Consider the following 21107-nt stretch of genomic DNA (forward strand, 5'->3'; position numbering starts at 1 on the left):
ACACACATACACACGAATACACAAGTAATATAAGTGCAATTACAGATATTACAGTAGATGTCAACATGGTAAAGTACATGTAAATAAGAAGATGTGGTATAATTGCCAATTTGACAACTCTCCACAAGAAACCAAATAACACAGAACTTAATAACTATAGGTCAAAGTACAGCCTTCAACAATGATTAAAGCCCATACCGCATAGATATGGTTTAAGTACATGGTTTACCAAAAGAGCCCACATTAATATAAATCAATCTTATAAAGTTACATCAATCAGTTGTTTAAATCATAGAGACTTTGACTGTGTATCAGTTCAATAAATAAGAAGAGCCACAATGGTCTAAACCTTGCCGTAATTTTTTTTTATATCATGTGCAGAATGTGCAAAATCATATCATTAAGATATTGTAAAATATGCCTGTCCAAAATTGGGAGCTTGTAATTCAGTGGTTAAACTTTGTTGCTGTGTTACATAGAGAAGATATTGTATGAGTACCAATAAGACAACCCTCCATCAAAGTCAAAATTTATAAAAGTAAACCATTATAGGTTTAAGTAATTTCTTCAATACGGAGTCTTGGCTCACTCCTTACAGTAAGCTATAAAGGGGTTCAAAATAAATTGTCGTTAAACTATTAAAACAGGCAAACGAACAGTCTAATACACATAAAAAACGAGAAACGAAAAACACTTACGAACCACATAACGACAACAACTGAGCATCAGATTCTTTACTTAGGACAGTTCCAAACATTTGCAGCGGGTTTCAACGTTTGAAAGGTACGAATTGACCCTTATTATAAACAAAAGTGTAACATCACAAGATAGAAGGACATTTATTAGGCCGTTAGGTTTCTTGTTTGAATTGTTTTACATTTGGTCCGAGACCACAATTATTTCGTAGTGCATTTTTTTTAGAACATAAATGAAAATTTAAAAAATCAAACATGCGCTTTCTCACAGGAACTTTTACAGTGTGTTGTACTACTTTTGGACAAATTATATCAAAATTATAGAAAACTTCATCGTCTCTAACTCAAAATATGGACAATTTCATGTTTAGGGCGTCTTGAAATCTTTTGACAGCTTCCGAAGTGCTAATTTTAAACCTTTTTTAGCTGGACCAAATCACTACTTTCCTTTAAAATTCTGGACCCAAATTTTTTTACAGTGTAATTTCACCCCCTACTTGCAATTTGAGGCATTAAACATGGAGAAATAAATTTGAAAGGGTATAAAAATTAATGGCAAGTAACCCACTGTCAACACTAGGGACTATATTTGTAATCAAGGGACGATAATGGTGGTCTCGGACCATTTGTGATTTCGGGGCCTTTTATTGCTGACTTTGCGATATGTGTTTTACTCATAGTTGATGGCCTTACGGTAATCTATAGGAGTTATTTTCTGTGTAATTTAGTCTCTTGTTGAGAGGTATCTCATTTGCAATCATACCACATCTTATTTTCTTAATTTTGATATACTAGTTCCTCCTTAATTATATCTGCTGGTTTTTTTTTACATTTTTCGCAACTTCAAAAGTTAGATATTTCAGCCAGATTAACCGTTTTTATCATTTAGAATACATATTTCTTTCTAATAAACATTGGTCTATTATTACTTAATTGAAATTTTCACTGAAAAAAGCACAATCACCAAAATACTGAACTCCGAGGAAAATTCAATACGGAAAGTACCTAAAAAAATGGCAAAATCAAAAACTCAAATTAATCAAACGAATGGATAACAACTCTCATATTCGTGACTTGGTACAGGCATTTTCTTATGTAGAAAATGGTTGTTTGAACCTGTTTTTTTTTAGCTAGATAAACCTCTCACTTGTTTGACAGTCTGATAAAATTCCATTATATTGACAACGATGCGTGAACAAAACAAACAGAAATAATAGGTGAAAATGTCAAAAGTAGGGGTACAGCAATCAACATACGTAATTTCTTGAAACATGTTTCTCAACTGAAAAGATCTCACGCCTTGATGACGTCATTTACCCGATAGAAGGCGCGCCTGCATCCCTGTTCTATTAAAAGTTTGAAGCACTTTTATAATCGGGTCAACAGAATAGATTTTAACTTCCCAAATATTTTGTGCAGTATAAAAACAAACATTCTACCCGTTTGCTCAACATGTGTTGGAAATGACGATGTACATATGTTTGTCACATGGTAATGGAAGTCACATCACAGATTCGTTTGAAACTGTATCCTGGAACTGCCATATTGTGTTATAATCTAATCACTATAAAAACAAACAAATATGTTACAAAGAAGCACACAAAGGCATGTATTGAATTTAACAACCTGATTCATTGCTTTTTTATAATACGATTGTATCTATCCATGCCAAGTCCACCCATAAAGGATTGAACGGCTTTAAGTACTGGGACCAAATCCTTATCATGATAGGCACATGGTTAGGTTACTATTAGATGTGATGTAGAATCGATCGTGTGACGTACAACCGTCGATCAGCATATAAACGTTACACGGGTATATAAAAAAAATTGTCGTTCTGAAGTATAAACAGAATATAGTATAAAGTATGTGAAGGCATATCCTCTGCATAATTTAAATTTAAAGTTTACCTTGTCCCTCTTATGTTTGTCAATATGTTTATTGTGAATTTCCTCTGAGACAAAAGAGCCACGTCATTATGTATCAGAGAAATACAAAAGGGCATATAGAAAAAGAATATTGCAAAAATGAAGGACAAGAGTACAAAAATTATCATAGAACAATAACACAATGACAGGATGTACAAGTACAGAGCCACGTCATATGTATCAAAGGAACACAAAGAGTGATATAGACAAGACACATTATCATAAATGAAAATTAAGAATTCAAAATCAATAGAACAATAAAGCAATGTCGGGATGCATGCGTACAGAGTCACGTCAAGTGGATATCACCAAAAACAGAAGTGAACCTTCTACTTTCAGTGACTTTGGTTTGTTTCTATATATAGCTATGCACTTTGATTGTCTGTTGTCTCTATGACACAATCTTCGTTTCTATTCTCAATCGTATGTATCACTTATCTCACTCAAATGGCACACGACAATCATCAAGTAGGGACTGTTCATTTATTTTAACCAAGTTAAATCATTCTTATATTTCTACAACAAAACCTTACCTACATTTGCAGGAAGTTTAACTTGTTTACCTGTTATTGTCAAGTAATTAGACATAGTTACGAAGTCTTATTCCTAAAGATATCTATTGTCAAAATATAAATAAGGAGATGGGATATAATTGATAATGAGACATTTATAGGCAGCCTTCAACAATGAAAAAATCCATACTGTAGAGTCGGTATAAAAGGCTCCATGTGAAAAATATGAAACATTTCGGTTGCGAAAACCAATGGCCTAATTCATAATAAATCAATTTACGAAAAACAAATATGAGAGACATGAATCAAAGTCAACCAGTGAACTACAGGCTCGTGACTTGGGACAGACACATACAGAACGTGGCGGGGTTGGACATGTTTGTGCCAACTCAACCCACCCGATAACATTGGACAGTACAGTAACAACACAATATCAGAACAAAATGTAAAGTCCGTTTAAAAAGGCTTAACTCATCAGATCGACACAAAGCAAAAAACACAGACCGCACGTAGCAAGTTATTTATCCATCCCTCGATCGTTTATATCAACAAAAAAGACTTTAAGTACAGATCTGAGAGTACTTGCAATTACTGATAGCTAGTTTAAGCGAATAGCAACCAGTAAACAAAATATTGATCTAAGTCTAAAATGCCAATCAGTACTCATCCAACATCAGTCTTGTCTACATTGCATTTTTCCTTTGTTTATATTGATATGTTTAAAATTTGTCTATTCTTGTTAATTTAGGGCTAATTGCACTGAATTGGCAATTCGTGAACCTACTCCTTTCATTGACTATGGTTGGTTTCTATATATAGCTATACACTTTGATCATTTGTTGTCTCTATGACACACTCTTTGTTTCCATTCTTAATTGTATGTATCACTTATCTCACACAAATGACAAACGACAATCATCAAGTAGGGACTTTTCATTTTTTAACCAAGTTACACCATTGTTATATTTATACAAAAAAACTTACCTACATATGCAGGAAGTTTTTCTCGTTTTCCAGTTATGGTTTTATCGAGTAATTAGTCATAGTTACGAAGTTTAATATGAAATTTCTAAAAATATCTTGTGTTGATATAAAGAAATAAGATGATGTGATAAGTTACCAATTAGAAAATTATAGGCAGCCTTTAACAAGGAAAACACAATATTTTATAGAGGCATTAAAAGGACCCGACAAAAAAAAATGAAGATGAGGTATGATTGAACACGAGACCAAAAGACACCGAAATTTACAAACTAACTGATAATTGTAAACATCAATCGCATTAAGGCCTCATTGAAGCTTCAATTTAGAATTGACTAGCAAATACATATAACATAATCACATTTAAATGTTAACCTATGAAATTTTGCTCGACTTATTTTAACTTTTTCATTAAAACATGGCTGACGAGACGTTGTTACATGTACATGACTATTATAATGAATATGCAGTGCTATAACTTAACCTAAACAGGAAATTATAATAAATTTAAAAAAAACTTTCACTTCCGATTTTTCATTAATAATATATAGATGACAACACTCTTAATTACATACTTGTTGATATGAACCATAGATCTAACATTGTACGGCGTGATCATCATTCTTTTATTTGATAGTTTAAGGGGTAAGTTATATTGCTAGTTGCTAGTTATGTGGAAGATTTAAACATTTAAACTAGGAGTGTAACAAGATAGCTTGATGGGGACGTTCTGACATTTCCAATTTTTTAAGGAACATGTCAAATTATAACAGAGAGTTCAACATGTAACTATTACTAATAGTTAAAAATAGAGGTTTGCAAATAGATGTATCTGAGCTCACACCTGACCGTAAATGTTTATATGTCCGGTTTGTCTGTCGTGTTTGAAGAAAAAAACTACGTCGGTCTTCATCAGTGATCGCTTCAACAAGTCATAATGTCAGCATAATAGTCTTTGAAATCTTCTCGTTGTTTTGCTGTGTACAATTAATTTACTAATCTACGGTGTACATGGTGTAAGATTAAGATTACACTGACAATGTTTACGGTTTGTAGCCAGCGGGTTTTCCGTCAAACATATAACTTTTGAAATCTTTCCTTGAGTATTATTAGAGAGTTCTGTTTGTGGTGTTTAAATTTCAGCATACAATAGCATTGAAAATATATGTTATCTGTTTAGGTGTGAAAATTTAAAAATCTGAGTCCTAACTTTCAAATTTGAAACCGTGAAATAGGAAAGATCCTTCTTGACATCAGGTACCGATCAAACATTTCAAAATGACACATGATCGTAATCTCTTGCAATGATAATTTTAAGCAATTCATTGCTTCATCGATTTGAAAAAAGACTTTCCTCCTAACTACCTCTACCGGACTTATAGATAAAGGTAACAATAGTATACCAATGTTCAAAAGTAATACACCCATTTAATTGAAACAAATCCGGGTCAATAATCAATTTTCAAAAAGTTTTGCTTCCGACGTTTAATTCATGTATATCATGTATATGATAGTGAAAGAGTAGGTTCAAATAAAAAGGTTTTTTAATAATGGCACTTAATATGTCTCACTCAATTTAAGCAAGTTTACATGTTCGTTCATACCAAAAGTCGTTTCGTTGTGACACTATCTAGACAAAATAAGTAAATAAAACTACTAACTGTTACAACAAAGATTAAAGATCTATTGATTGATTGGCGTATAACGTCACTTTCGGCACTTTGTGCTTTTTTGTGGCGGTCATGTTTAAGGAGTGTACGTAAGGATAAGCGAAGAGCTATATAGATATAAGTAGATGACTTATGAGAGTCGCAATTTGTAAAAGTCAACCATTAAAGGTCAAATAAAATTAAGAATGGAAATGGGAAATGTATCAAAGAGACAACAACCTGACCATAGAAAAAACAACAACAGAAGGTCAACAACAGGTCTTCAATGTAACGAGAAATTCCCGCACCCGGAAGCGTCCTTCAGCTGGCCCCTTAACAAATAAATACTAGTTCAGTGATAATGAACGCCACACTAATTTCCAAATTGTACACAAGAAACTAAAATTAAAATAATACAAGACTAACAAAGACCAGAGGCTCCTGACTTGGGACAGGCGCAAAAATGCGGCGGGGTTAAACATGTTTATGAGATCTCAACCCTCCCCCTATACCTCTAGCCAATGTAGAAAAGTAAACGCATAACAATACGTACATTTAAAATTCAGTTCAAGAGAAGTCCGAGTCTGATGTCAGAAGATATAACCAAAAAAAATAAACAAAATGACAATTATACATAAATAACAACAGACTACTAGCAGTTAACTGACATGCCAGCTCCAGACTTCAATTAAACTGATTGAAAGATTATGATTTTATCATATGAATATCAGGCACAATCCTTCCCGTTAGGGGTTTAGTATCATACCATCATAACATATATTAGAAGAACATAACCCGTGTCATGCCAACAACTGTTTTTTTAATAAATGTGTTTAGTTCCGATGCAAAGACCCTATAAGTGAATCAATATTTACGCCAAAATATGCAATCTTTAATGACCTGACAACAGTATCGTAACTAAATCCCTTCTTAATAAGTCTATTTAAAGGTTTTCTTAGTTTCTGCGGTGAATACTGAGATTTTTGTGCTTTATAAAGAATATTTCCATAAAAAAATGGATGTGAAATACCTAAACGTAAATATATAAGAAGTCTGCATGTTGAGCTATCTTTACGAATGATGTCCTTATACCGATGATACAATTTAGTAAATGTTTTAATTAGTTTGTGATATCGAAAACCCTGGTGTAATAATTTTTCAGTAAAACATAAATTTCTCTCCTTAAAATCTAAAACATTGTTACATACACGAGCGAATCGTACAAGTTGAGATATATAAACACCGTTAATTTCGATTTTTAACATGGAGACTTGGCTAGCACCAAACTGAACGTAAGCAGATTTTCTATTTTATTATGTAGACGAAACGCGCGTCTGGCGTATTTAATTATAATCCTGGTACCTTTGGTAACTACGTAATTTGTATCAAACATATCGAAGTGCAAAACTATAAAGATAATGAGGAGAAATATGTAGTTAGCAATTATACAATTGTTAATACAAGACAGGCGACGTGTTCTTGAGAGAAAAATCCAAACATAACAAACATTAAGGCAGATGTACTTTTATTACATTTTCATGTTATAAAATCTTGAAATAAGTATTAATAGATATATTTTGTTTTCCTATACACATTTTTATATTATATGTTGAATGTTAGCCATTGAATGTATGACATGTCAGGAATTACTTGAGCATTTTACAAAGTTTTGTGTTGGCAGTGTAAGAGCTCCTCGTTTACGTACTTTTAAAATTGCATATGAATGTGACAGAAAAAAGGCGAACTTGAATAGACATAAAATGGAATTTGTCAATAATTTACTTTCTTCAGCATAAATGTGTACGTTTTAGTTTTTAATTTTGATTCATTGAATAATCCGAACGGGAAGTTTGATGCTTTTATTTCGTTTTTATTAAGGCAACAGCACATTTTTATTAGGCAAATGTACATTTTCAAGTTATAAAACTTGAAATTAGTATTACTATTTTATATAAAGACAGATGTGGTGTATGTATATTTGTTTATTGCATATCAGGAAGCACTTGAACTAGTTAAAAAGTTGTGTGTTGTAATTTTAAGAGACTTTCTCGGTTAAGTTCATTTACATTTGCACGTTACAGTACAGTATTGTAATACATTTTTGGATAGAAAAGAAATAGGATTTGTAACTAATTTACATTTTAGCGGGTTATTTTGATGTCTAAATTTTTATTTTCATTCAGTGAATATTCCGAACGTTATGTTTGATACTTTATTTCGTATTATACATATGAAATGCATACACATAGACTATATTATATTGTTCAAACACCAATGCATTACGGAAAATGGGAAGTCTTCAAATAGGAATGCTTGATTTAGGTAACATAACCTAGATTTGGCCTGCTAGTATACTAAGAGCATTTAAAAAGAAATTATTTCAATGGTTTTAACAATCATTTATATGCTATTTTTCAAATGACAATTATATCAAAGAACGATATATTATATATAGAACATAATAATATACAAAACCAATAGATAGACAAAATAATTAGATGAAAACTTATTAAAATGTTTATACGGAGTTCCTAAGAGAACTGCCAAGCTTAAACTACTGTAATGTAATGGTGCTGTACTTCACTGCGATATTGGTGGCTGTAATTTACATAGTTTTGTAATCAATTGTATATCGAAGCATACAATATCTTGTTTAATGTCCAGAATAATGTGTACAGTATCAACACAGGGAAAAAAACAAAAGCGTTTTAGTATTATTTGAAAGTGAACAATATAGTAAGAGATGGTTATCTGCAGAACAGACACTTCGACTGCACAACAGTAGTATAATAGTAACACGAATAATTTAATCAATATAGTCAGCTATCTAACATGTAGCAAATAAAAAGATCTGGAAGACAAACTATGGATGACGGGCTTTATTCGTAATTTAACCTTTTGAAAAGAAACTGTACCCGACATTCAAATTTCATATAATACATTATACACATACTTTTATTTCCACAATACATTTCTGAAATCCGATAGCTAATGGTACTAGTTTACACGCGCATACCGAAATAAAGCAGACGTGTACACTCTACTAGACGGCACCAGAGTTACGTTAAAATATAATTGAGTAGCCTTACTCTGTTACAATTACCATGACAAATAACTATACAATGTATATGAGCACAAGCAATTGAATCGGTCAGTATTATTTGTAATCATTTTAAAAGCAATGCCTTCAGGTGGATACATTTCTTGTGTATGTTCTAGTAAAATCTGCATTTTGTTGTCGAACATGAAAAAGAAATAACTTTGTTTTGTTTGGTCTTTATAAGGTCGTTTGTTAACTGTGAGAAGTGAATATAAAAGGTACACATTCATGATAGGTACATCCCTCACTGACCTTTTTACTTTATCTTGAATGCTAACATACTATACAAATAATTGTATACCTTCGCAATCCGAACACGTATTTATTTTGGTACTGAGATATATTTTTAAAAAGTTGCATACATATCAAAAGACTGTTTTGTTAAAAAAAAAAAAAGAGTTATTTTTGGTGAAGATTTGTGTGGAGAGAGGTATAGTGAATATTCTCTCATTTCTGTAAACAAAGATCAACTGCTGACCAAAAAGAGCGAAACATATCAAAGACTTCCAAAGAACAAAACTAGGTCCTTAACAGTTGTTAGAGCACAAGTCAGAGGAATATAATTAAATTCGTTAAACATTAACAAAGCACAATAAATTGGGCATTCACCTCATAAGCTGACACAACCTTTAAACAGTCATATTCGGATTGCACAATATGCTGTTAATATTGATTCAGACATAGAGTCTTTGCATAGGAAAAACACATAGTACTTCTATCATTAAGTTGTTGGCATGATACGGGGTTCGTTCTTCTCATATATGTTATGATGGTATTATGCTAAACAGAAAAGGGAGGTCTTGCATGGGTGTGACGTCAATTTTTTCTGAACTAATACACAATTTTATCTACTTGCCAGCGGAGGACCACCTCCAGGTGCGGGATTTTTCTCGCTGCGTTTAAGACCCATTGGTTTATGCTCTTAGAGTGGGTTGTTGTCTCTTTGACATATTTCCCATTTTCATTCTAAATTTACCAGATGAATAAATAAAAATAGTTTATCGTTAGTAGAAGTAGTAGATATATATATGCATATACACACATTTTCAATTTCAGTTAAGAGTTTTATCCGCAGGTTTTTTTAGTTTTAAGTTCTTAATATCTTTTAATGAATAATCCGAATTCTTTTTTTAATTCGTAGGTGAAAATGTTCACATATCCTTAACGAAGACAAAACATACATGGTTCCAAACCAGAGACAAATGTTCACTAGTAGGAAATGTACATACAAATATAACTATTCGAACTTTGAACTCTGACCTTATGTGGACAGGCGATAGTGGCAAATATTTGCCATGGGTAGAATATCTAGGTAAATATGTGTATAGCTTAAAACAATTTGTATGATTTGTTTCCTCTTTGCATGCAATATAACAATAATCACAAATTTGATGTATTTCCATTTTATTGTGCAATAGATTCTAGATAACCTTCCATTTGCAAATTAAAGGCAAGTAGAAGATACCAAGCTGGCTGTGAGCATCTATCAGACGACTAAAAAAAGACAACACCATGAACAATTTATACATATTGATCACCACCAAAGTCCCTTGAAGAGTTAGCTGTTTTGTTTCATTAGTGACACCAGTAGTATAACTCCTTTTAAATGCGTTCAGCATGCGTATTCGATGTTCGGGCATATGAACAAAGATAATTGATAAAATGACAAAAGGAAGAGAAAATTGCCAATATGAAAACAAAGTTTGTTGTGATAACCAAAATATTCGATATGGATGTTATGATATGAATTACTCTATTGAGTTGAGTTCAACCGGACTTGAAAGAATTGTATACGTCAAAACATCATGAACTGTATACAGAGAACATATCTTCTAGATATCAGTTAGTGCTGCTAAATGTATATTTACATATTTATGTGACGTATATAATTTTTCTGACGTCAGACACTCAAATCAATCCATGTGTTCGTAGATAGTAGATGTTGTTGTGTCCTGTTAAATTGTTATACGATGATGACTGATGTTCCCATATTTTGACTATTTTATTGATTGTGACTGTTTATTTAACGCATCATGTAAATGTAACGGAATTTGATGAGACTGTTATTAAAGTGAGAGGGTTAGCGCTATAGAACCAGGTTAAATCCACCATTTTCTACATTTGAAAATGCCTGTACCAAGTCAGGAATATGACAGTTCTTGTCCATTCGTTTTTGATGCGTTTTGTTTTTTGATTTTGCCATGTGATTATGGACTTTCCAAATTGATTTTCCTCTGAGTTCAGTATTTTTGTGATTTTACTTTTTTTTTATATACATCAAATTCCATCAGTCGGGTCTCATACCAGTAAAGAAATGAATATGGAATAAGGACAGAAAATATTCCTATTCTAAAATGAATCATTTGCTGCGATTTGTTTTTCTCTTATATTCTCTTCTGATTATACATATTATCAAGCAAGCAATGACTTTAAAAGTCTTGACAATGTCCAGCTGATGTTTTTTGTACGTTTAGTGCGGACCGGGTTTTTCAATAGGAAAACTCTTTTATTTGGGTTTTGTGATAAAAAAAAGTAGGCAAAAGATATTAACACAAAAGTCGAATCTAAAAGAGGAACGAAAGATACCAGAGGGACAGGCAAACTCATAAATCTAAAACAAACTGACAACGCCATGGCTAAAAATGAAAAAGACAAACAATAGTACACATAACACAACATAGAAAACTAAAGAATAAACAACACGAACCCCACCAAAAAACTAGGGGTAATCTTATGTGCTCCGGAAGGGTAAGCAGATCCTGATCCACATGTGGCACCCGTCGTGTTGCTTATGTGATTACAAATCCAGTAAATAGTCTAATTCGGTAGGTCCCATTCATGAAAGGGAAGGGGATTGTAGTTACGACGTAAGGAATCTAAACTGACAACGTTATGGCAAAAACACGACCAAAAGACCTACAACATTATACAACTCCTAACATAAAAATGGCTGAGCAACATTAACCCTTAGAGATGATTTCAGGTGCTCCGGAAATATGAGTAGACCTATTCCACATGTGGCACCCGTCGTGTTGCTCTTATAAGGTATAGTATCACATTTGCTTTCCCCGTATAAGTCACCCAGTGTACAAGCTTAAGTAACCATGTAGCCACATTTTTTTCCTTGATATTCCATAGAAACACAAAATAAAAAGGAATGGTGTTTTAAATACCAAATATATATAGTTAATGTCAAATCATATATCCTTTTTAGCAATTGGAAAACACAAAGTTCATAATATAACCAGACTCCGTTTTCTCTTTGTTTTAATCAGGATGTTTCGGATTAAACGAAGATCGACAGTTAATAGGAAATAAAACAAATGTGGAACCAGGAAATCAATTAAAAGCCTGTTTATTTTATTGCAAACAGTACAATTTTATTGGCTTGCAGGTAAATTTTGAAGTTTTTTAACGGTAAATCTATTCACATGACTATCTTATTCATTACAGCATTTTCTAATAATATACATTCTATTTGTGTTATGAGAAAACTCATAATGCTTAACAATTTGAGCACATATTGCAAAAAGAAAGATAATCGATAAAAAAAATATGAAAATGGCAGATATTACATCATTGCTTATCATTGATTTAGTCCAGCGGATATCAGAATAATTGATCACTTTATGGTAAAAGCATGAAACTTGGCATAGTGAAAGATTAAGGGGTATAGACAAAACTCTGATATGGTGCCACGAAAAAAAATCCAATATGGCCACCAAATTCAAGATGGCCGACATTAGTATAACATAATTCACTTGATGAAGTCTTCCAATTTTAATGTGTTCAGAAGATGTCACAAACTTAAGGAAATACAATCAAGATATGTCAATTATTATTTTTTTTAAACCTTATAATACAGAAATCATCAAAATGGCGCGTCAAAATGTCTAAGTTTGACAGTATTCGTATGTATACTCCATCATTGTGTGATAGAAAGTTACCAAATCCGCGAAACTGATCATTTGATATCGACAAAGGCCTACATTGTATCATTTATGCCTGGGTGCATAGATAATATTTTCAAAATGGCGGCAATATTAAAAATTACGCCGTTTAACATGTACAAATTTGACGTTAGTTTTTAAATATGGTATACAAATGATTGAAAAATAATGGATAATTTATTTCAATACAAGCACGTATATACAAACATATCATTATTTAATGTAACAGGTGACATTAACTATGAAATAAAAATGGCCGATACAGTTCAAAATGGCGTCTTCGACGAGTTCTTATTTTTCACAGTTACAAGTAATGACCTTAGAAAATTTCACAATTTTCCTGAATTGAAAAAAAACCGACATATGCAGTATTGAATCAGTGCAAAGAGTATTTCTTTTTTAGAAATGAGATAAGAAATAAAAAAAAACCACCTCACAAGTAACTATTTAACATAACAACAGATTAAAATTATAATTAAAATATGATACAAATGCAGGGAAATCAAAGGAAAGCACAGTCACGAACAGTTTCTCTTTCACAGTCCGGTGAGCAGTTGCATAATACTGTGCATTTTAATGCTGCTTTCAAGAATTTACATGCTTCTATACATCCTTTCTTACACCCACAGTGGATGAACTCTTGGCATGACATTGAAGCTTCAGCAAACACAGACCAGAATGGTACCCAAGTACCATCAAATTTTTGCCAACCAAATAAATCTGGTGATGGCATACTTGAATTTGCAACAAAACATTTGCGCCAAATAACACTACCTTGGTAAGCTGCACGTTTCGTATGTTCAATGAAGAAGTGCGTCTCGTGATGGAGGAATATTGTCAATTGTTCTTGTCTTCTGCGTGAATAACTGTTTTCTAAACTCATTCACCATATTAGCTGTACTAGACCGATCATACAAAAGCACAACATATCGTTCTATTACTTTTAACACTTTTAAAATTTCCACTTCATTTGGATTTTCAATAACCTGCAGAAATCACTGTGCTAAAACGGCCGTGGGTAACTTAAGTTACCCACAGCCCAAGATGTAGCCGCCTGGCTTCGGTGAGGAAGTTTGCTCCTATATAATTACAATACCATGAAAACAAAAGAAATGTTCAGTAATTAAACAGTTATATAAATCTTTTAGAGAAACTCTGCAATGTAAAACGTGGTTAGTAACTACAAAATGAACAATTACAGCACGATTTGCCAAAACACTTAAGATGTCCGTAACTTCAAAACAACTTGTCCGTAACTTTTTTCTGTATACTAATAGGGATGTCCGTAACTTTAGCATGATGTCAGTAACTTTCAAAGAGGTCAATCCTTAGCAGAAATACAGATGAATCAGTCCAACCCTCAAAAGAAGATATGTATGATTTGATACCCGATCTTATTGCACCCCTGAGGCCAATGAAACTGTTAGAAGATTTTAAATCTACCTTTATTGCTATAATAAACTGACACATGTTCATTAATATAGCCTACCATCTACTCCTAGATTTTGGCATTTTTTCTCTCACAATCAACAACACATCACACTAGATATAGTAGAGACCATACCTTTTTGGCTAGCAATTCAGAAATTATTTAATGGAAAGAATATCCTTTTTTTCCGCCAAGGACTCATCAGTGAACAATCTATAAAGCTAGAAGAATGTTAATAAATTTCGCCGTACCGTCAGAACCCGTTTTATCCCGGGAATATTTTTTTCAAATTTAACGGAAAATCTGTGACACTCTGGTTTACTTTTTTCTTGTTCAGTTTGAAGCATATCGCTATTGTATAAATCTATGTAATAAGTAAGGGGTTTGATAGTGTTTATTGTCCTTTAACTGTTAAAATGGTTAATCTTACAATTTTGAAAAAAAAGTTACCCACATCCGAAAATAAAGTTACGGACAGTCTGATTATTTTTAACTTATAAGTTACGGACATCTTATCATTTTTTAAAAGTTGGCCTTGCGCTAAAGTGAAGTCAAAATTAACGAATTTGAAGTGATGGTAGGTGATTTCTTTATTCAAAAATCCTATCAATACTTACATAGATCATTTAAAACGTTGCAAAAAGTATATTTCGTATCAACTGTCATCTCAACGAGTTTAGAGTCCGCCATCTTGGGCTGTGGGTAACTTAAGTTACCCACGGCCGTTTAAGCACAGTGAGAAATGCTTCTGACAACTCCTCATATACGAACCATGTATCCCAAGCTGATTTCGTACCTTTCCCAGAAAAAGCTGAGACTGTGTCACAACCGGTAAATGAATGGAACAGTGGAAAGACTTTCAATATCAATGGTCCTAGAGCAAGACACAATCCATGAATTGAAATATATAGAAAGTTCTTTCCAGTGCCAAAACCTATCCACAGCTTTTCAGCCATTTGAATTCCTCTTTTAACGCAGCTGGGAATGAGGACATATCAATTGAAAGTTCTCCGTCAACTAATGGGATATCTGGTTCGATGAATATTAGTACAGCTGGTGGAAGATTTGAATAACTCTCTGGTAAACGAGACATTCTCTTTGACTGGCATTTCAACATAGGTTCAGATTGGTCAAATGTTTGAATAACGCCTTGAACATCCTCTGAAATATGTTGGAATAAAGATATAACTGCACCATGGAATGAATCTTTTAACGAGATACTGCTTTAATTGTGCTCAATGTTGTCTACAGCAGATGAAGTAAATACATTTTGTAGTGGATTTGTAGGGCAAACAATACCTTCTTTGACATAACGACGACAAGCATCCTTGGCCATGGAAGTAGAATTTTCTAACACTCGGTCGTAGGAGACAGACAGTCCAAGATTGGAGAAAGTATAACTAGATCACGTTTGCTAGTCTTACATGGATCATGATTCCCAAATAAGCACAAACTGGAGGTTCATGATCTTTCATGTGACGGTTGGATAGTTTCTTTGTACAACTATACATCAGAAGATGTGCTATTGTTAATGTTGACTGAGAATATGAACGATCCTGAATGTTGGGTCCAAATTGAATCATACTGACCAAAATAAGCAATGACTGGGGTACATAAGCTTCCTGATATTGGGAAGGTTCCTTTAAATTCTGAATTTGATGCGAAAATATCTTTTCGAACAAACGTAGCTGCTTTTGATATGTTGACAAACTCATTATCAAAGTCTTCTACGCAGACTCTCTTCAATGCAGGACCAATGTCATCTTTGAAAGCAAGAATGTTTTCAAGACCTTGTTTGTAAGCATCTAAGTTAGGGAACTTACAATTCTGTGTTTAAGTCGTGTACTATTAACTCGAGATGAAACATCTGCACCTAGACATGTTATTCTTTCAGTTAAAAGTTTACATAGATCTGACAATCTGAAAATGCAATACCATGGATTTGACTTTCCTTCTTAGATTCGACATTATCATTTTTCGTTTCAATTTGAGATGCACGATTATATAAGGAAACATAACGATACTTTGCTTCCTTTGCAATTAGATCACCAGCACTTAACTTTGCAAGTAACAACGTGTCATTTAATTTTACTGCTCATTCTCTCACACGTGTATCCTGTCAAAACGTTGAGGACTCATGAAGGGCTTCTTGGCCATTTTCATTAATGAAAAAGCACACAGACGGGTTACTGGTGGACTGAACGGAGAAGCTATGTCTAGTTGTCTTTTAGATGTGGTTGCCTTATCATCTATTCTCTCATGTGAGGTTGGTTTTTCTGCTCTATCCAACTTTGTCCTGTTCAGTTTCAAGTTGCAAGATTTGTGCCAACATGCCTTTTGGTCAATGAAATACTGTGCTATTCCAGATCCCTCATCTAAATATGAATTTTCAATGCAGGCATCAATCGTAATTCTGGAAACATCTAAATATTGTCAGCTAAAGATTGATAAACAGCACCAACATTGAGACGTTTAGAATCAAATGGGCATATACGTTTTTCATCTATTATTTCTTGGCATAGGATGCAATTTGTCCAATCAATATTATTTAACTTAGTTGGTTTGTCATATTCTACACTTGATACCCTGAACGTCTTTTCAGTAGCCATGTTGTAAGAAATATGATCGTAAATTAGTTTATATATTCCTTGTATATAACTTCTGTATGCCAGACGCGTGTTTCGTCTACAAATGACGTATCAGTGACGCTTGAATCGAAAAAGTTAAAAAGACAAACAAAAAGTATGTAATTTAATATTTGACGACCTGAAATCCTGAAAGTTTTGCAAAGCACAAATATTTGTTGATTATTAATAGTTTTCTAGATATACACGATATAGTTTCTGATAATAAGACTTTTGACGGCCATTTTGAATTTGTCGGCCATTATGGAATTATTTTGATTGGTCCACATTCATTAAAGATTAATAAGCACCATAACTAGCAATATGCAAAGTGTTGTGTTTTTATTTTCTATGATAAATTATACCATATTTTTGGACTCATGACTGTTGGTGGTCATTTTGAAATTGACGGCCATTTTTGAATTTTTTTTTATTGTTCCATATTCAGAAAAGATTAATAATCATCATAATTAGCAATATGCAAAGTTTTGTGCTTTTATTTTCAAATGTTAAATTAAACTATATTTTTGGACTCTGTTTCATGACTGCTGGCGGCCATTTTGAAATTGGCGGCCATTGTGGAATTTTTTTGGATGGCTCCATATCCAAAAATGTTTGTAAGCATCATAACTAACACTGCGCAAAGTTTCATGCTTTGACCATAAAGTGATCAGTTGTCCCAAAATATTGGACTTAGCTGCTGGACTAATTGTTGTCTGATGCCTTTAACCAATTCATATATTTACAAGTAAATAAGAGATAAACGTTTTAGTTTCTTGTAGCACGTTTATTAAAATAGGAACATCTGAATGTCACTAATAGATCTTATAACGCATGAGAATTTTATATCGACGAATATCAACTCGACTTTTAATTGTAATATATTTATATACTAATATTAGAATCAAACAACGAAATTTGGATACATCGAAATCCATATTGAATGTTATCTTATAACTAACACATTTCCAAATAAATACAGACCTTTTCACTTAATAACAAATAGGCGCACAAAGAACAAATACAATTTCAGGAGATTTATAAAAGTATCTTTAAACTTGTTTCTGAATCCAATAGTTGAATGTTATGTAAAAATGTACAACTTTATTGTTTTTATTTTTCAATAAAATCAATTTCAATTTGAAATACTAAACCAAATATAATTTGAAATACTAGCTACCCAAAACTAATACAACGTAATAAAAAACAACACACATGTATAGATAATACAAATTTCAAAATAACAAACGGGAATTGTTCGTAAAGACTTTACAGTTATGTAATCTTGATGTTGGCCAATGAAACTCGGCTCAGAGTTAACAATTCATTATTGCTCCATATATAAGCAATGTGTACACTATACACTGCTTTTCTAAAAAAAAAAAAAGATTTTATCCTCGTAAATAACAAAATACGTTTAAAATATTCAGTTGACGTTAATGAAAACGAACAAAGATACTACTCACTTTTCTGACCACTTAAGTTATAAAATTTTATTACATTGGTGGCAATGAAGTACTTAGATTTCCCAGTGAAATAAAAACCAATAATTTCACATGTGAAATAAACATGGTTATTTCCATCTTCTGACGTCATACAACAGTAGCATTGTCAGTCGACAAAACGTAATGATCAATGACGTCGGATCGAAACAAATTAGGAATGCGTAGAAATGATATTATAGTTCCTTACATTATTTACTTTAATTTCAGCAAAAAGACAATTTACCAATGTAATACAAAGAATGACTAATTCAAATAAGGACAAATATTCAACTCGTGACGGAACAACACTGTTTATTAACTCATGCGCTACGTGCATTCGAGAATTAATCTTTTGTTCGGTCACGAGTTGAATATTTTTCTCTATTCAAATTCTTCGATTAGTTATTTTATAAGTAATGTACGTTAATATCAAGTTTGAATATACAATACTGTTTGCAAGCAAAAACAAATTGTCAGTACGGAGAAGCTATTAAGCGCTTGCTAAAGCAGACAATACTTTAAGTCAACAGCATACCGATTCAAAATAACACATTTTAAATCAAAGGTATTTGTGAAGGCTAGACAAATGAAGCAAATAGGAATCAAATTGGGATGATACCAGTTTGGTGCATCAATCAAATGTGTACAAGTATAACAATAATATCATTGAATATATCATACCTACACAATTATCTGCTATTAAAACACATATATTTGATATGATTATAAATACTTTTTAGCCATTTTATGACTTAACAAATGAATGTAAGATAAATGATAAGTTTCATTCTGAAAGTTGCAATACTTGATCCCAAAATACAGAAATTGAGGTGTTTTATTTAAATGAGGTTTCCCTCTTGATTCGAGTATAACTTTTTAGTTCCATGTAAATTAATGCGTGTCTGACGTACTACATGATAAGTTTGACATATTCGATGAGTTTCTTATAAAGTTTACTATGTTAACCATTTAAACGCACGTCTTTAGATTGTTTAAAGTGAATTGTATTTTAATGTTACAACTTATACAGATTACATCACCATGCTTTCACTTATAAAATTCGTACAAACAAATTACAACCAAAGTTGGTAATTATCCTTATAATTAAAGTGGTTATATAAATTGAATAAGTGGCCTTGAAAGCTTCAGAACCAAATATTTGAACAAAGAAAGATAACCAGTTCATCTATATTTGAAAGTTTTGTCAATTACTACAAAATTATCATTTAGACTCTATATGTCCCGCTAAATAAAAGAATTAAGAACAAAACAATGCCAATAAAGCGTATATGAAACACCTAAGAAAAGTGACACCCGAGGGAACCTGAAATATCTACTAATAATTAATTTTAAAACTAATACATACACTGCTGCGGTAGTGATAACTATATCTTCGAAGATAATGAAATAACATTCAAAATATATGTCAAACATTTTATGATGTACTTTTCACGTCAATTTTCTATCTTACGGACTATAGGAATTATGTAATTCTATTTTTTTTTAGCAATTGAATTGTGTATGTCTGCACTATTTATTGTTGAGATCATCTTACATTAGAACACCATGCAACACACATCCAGCAACATGTCGAGGAGACTACAATGCATTCTGTGGACACACACACCCTAATTTGGATGCATTTTCAATATATCAAACAGGTATTCTATCGTAAAACATAACCCAAAGGCGATTTGTGTGCCTAGTTTAATAGGAATGTAGGATATTTTATGCAATTTTTAAAAGCAGATTTTACCAACAATAAGAGGACAAAAATATACAAACAGCGAAGTGTTTATCTTTTCTTTTGCACGAACTGAATAATCTTGATTAAGTCCACGTGGAACATTATCGTAACAAAATCGGTATTATCATGTATGTTTCTCATCGAATATGTGGCGAACATCGACAAAATAATCTAGTGTGCGTATCATGTTTAATAAGGATAGTTATTTCATTAATGTAATTATAAGAAATAGTTTGGTTTTTTTTTGCAATTTTAAAGGCTTGTAAAAGTAGTGATTATGCGTCCATGTGTCCATCAGCTGTTGTCAACGCTTGGAACCCCAATTCAATTACATGAAGAAACAAAAACAGTTATTTCTTCACACCAACAAGAACATTCGAATACGCATAAGGTCAATTTTTCCTAAGCATTGTTGGATTCTTAGTTTGTTGATAATTGTTTAACGAAAAAAGTTTCAATTTGTTTTTTTATAATCATTACATACCGGAGCACTGACTACTAAGCTGATATATCTGTTAGATATGAACCTTCTACTAGCAGTGGTATCGACACAATGCTTGTATATGGAAACCACGATATAAAGTATCATACGTGTAATAGCGTGTTTTGAATATAAGCTGTTTCCATGTAATTCGAAAAATAGGCATCAGGAATGTGAAAAATGGCATTGAAACACGCAAACGATTGGCATTCATTTATATTTATTTAGATTTTTTTCATGGGACAGTAAATGTGACTAGGAGTGTTGGTGTTGGAAATTGCTTAGCTGTCAGAAATAACGATTCATATAAATATATAGCACGTGATTGCTCAGCGACAGCTTTTCAGATTTGTTTGAAAGGTGAGTAGACCATGTAGACTGTTATAGAATAATTCGACAAATAACTTAATTTTTTTTATGAAGATTTATACACACTTCTATTTGTTGTTTCAATACATGTTCACATGAAAGTAATTTGCACAAATTAGCTCTTTACCTAATTTTGAAAAACCCCGGTGTTATATGCA

At 32.4% G+C, this 21107-nt stretch overlaps 1 long non-coding RNA gene across 1 annotated transcript; it reads left to right on the plus strand.

Annotated features, from left to right (window-relative positions):
- The first annotated feature begins 10006 nt into the window (after nucleotides 1–10006).
- On the plus strand, nucleotides 10007–20013 carry LOC143081755 (uncharacterized). Its single transcript, XR_012980070.1, has 3 exons — nucleotides 10007–10177; nucleotides 12141–12259; nucleotides 19860–20013. It is a non-coding gene; the product is annotated as an uncharacterized LOC143081755 (long non-coding RNA).
- The last annotated feature ends 1094 nt before the right edge of the window (nucleotides 20014–21107 follow it).

This window comes from Mytilus galloprovincialis, chromosome 7 (assembly GCF_965363235.1).
Source record: "Mytilus galloprovincialis chromosome 7, xbMytGall1.hap1.1, whole genome shotgun sequence".
Lineage (NCBI taxonomy): Eukaryota > Metazoa > Mollusca > Bivalvia > Mytilida > Mytilidae > Mytilus > Mytilus galloprovincialis.